Source organism: Oncorhynchus masou, unplaced genomic scaffold (assembly GCF_036934945.1).
Source record: "Oncorhynchus masou masou isolate Uvic2021 unplaced genomic scaffold, UVic_Omas_1.1 unplaced_scaffold_2723, whole genome shotgun sequence".
NCBI lineage: Eukaryota > Metazoa > Chordata > Actinopteri > Salmoniformes > Salmonidae > Oncorhynchus > Oncorhynchus masou.
In genome coordinates this window covers 51,431-52,965 of record NW_027009157.1, presented here as the reverse complement: position 1 = coordinate 52,965, position 1,535 = coordinate 51,431, and positions in this window count along the sequence as shown.

Genomic DNA, 1,535 nt, shown 5'->3' with positions numbered 1-1,535 from the left:
CATGGACAGAGCAGACTCCAGGGGAAGGGTATAGGGGTCTAGTCTTACCTAACAGTCATGGACAGAGCAGACTCCAGGGGAAGGGTATAGGGTCTAGTCTTACCTAACAGTCATGGACAGAGCAGACTCCAGGGGGAGGGTATAGAGTCTAGTCCTACCTAACAGTCATAGACAGAGTAGACTCCAGGGGAAGGGTATAGGGTCTAGTCTTACCTAACAGTCATGGACAGAGCAGACTCCAGGGGAGGGTATAGTGTCTAGTCCTACCTAACAGTCATGGACAGAGCAGACTCCAGGGGAAGGGTATAGGGTCTAGTCCTACCTAACAATCATGGACAGAGCAGACTCCAGGGGAAGGGTATAGGGTCTAGTCTTACCTAACAGTCATGGACAGAGCAGACTCCAGGGGAAGGGTATAGGTCTAGTCCTACCTAACAGTCATGGACAGAGCAGACTCCAGGGGAAGGGTATAGGTCTAGTCCTACCTAACAATCATGGACAGAGCAGACTCCAGGGGGAAGGGTATAGGGTCTAGTCTTACCAAACAGTCATAGACAGAGCAGACTCCAGGGGAAGGGGTATAGGGTCTAGTCCTACCTAACAGTCATGGACAGAGCAGACTCCAGGGGAAGGGTATAGGGTCTAGTCTTACCTAACAGTCATGGACAGAGCAGACTCCAGGGGAAGGGTATAGGGTCTAGTCCTACCTAACAGTCATAGACAGAGTAGACTCCAGGGGAAGGGTATAGGCTCTAGTCCTACCTAACAGTCATGGACAGAGCAGACTCCAGGGGAAGGGTATAGGGTCTAGTCCTACCTAACAGCCATAGACAGAGTAGACTCCAGGGGAAGGGTATAGGGTCTAGTCTTACCTAACAGACAATAGACAGAGCAGACTCCAAGGGGAGGGTATAGTGTCTAGTCCTACCTAACAGTCATGGACAGAGCAGACTCCAGGGGAAGGGTATAGGGTCTAGTCTTACCTAACAGTCATGGACAGAGCAGACTCCAGGGGAAGGGTATAGGGTCTAGTCCTACCTAACAGTCATGGACAGAGCAGACTCCAAGGGAAGGGTATAGGGTCTAGTCCTACCTAACAGTCATGGACAGAGCAGACTCCAGGGGAAGGGTATAGGGTCTAGTCCTACCTAACAATCATGGACAGAGCAGACTCCAGGGGAAGGGTATAGGGTCTAGTCTTACCTAACAGTCATGGACAGAGCAGACTCCAGGGGAAGGGTATAGGGTCTAGTCCTACCTAACAGTCATGGACAGAGCAGACTCCAGGGGAAGGGTATAGTGTCTAGTCCTACCTAACAGTCATGGACAGAGCAGACTCCAGGGGAAGGGTATAGGGTCTAGTCCTACCTAACAGCCATAGACAGAGTAGACTCCAGGGGAAGGGTATAGGGTCTAGTCTTACCTAACAGACAATAGACAGAGCAGACTCCAAGGGGAAGGGTATAGGGTCTAGTCTTACCTAACAGTCATGGACAGAGCAGACTCCAAGGGAAGGGTATAGGGTCTAGTCTTAC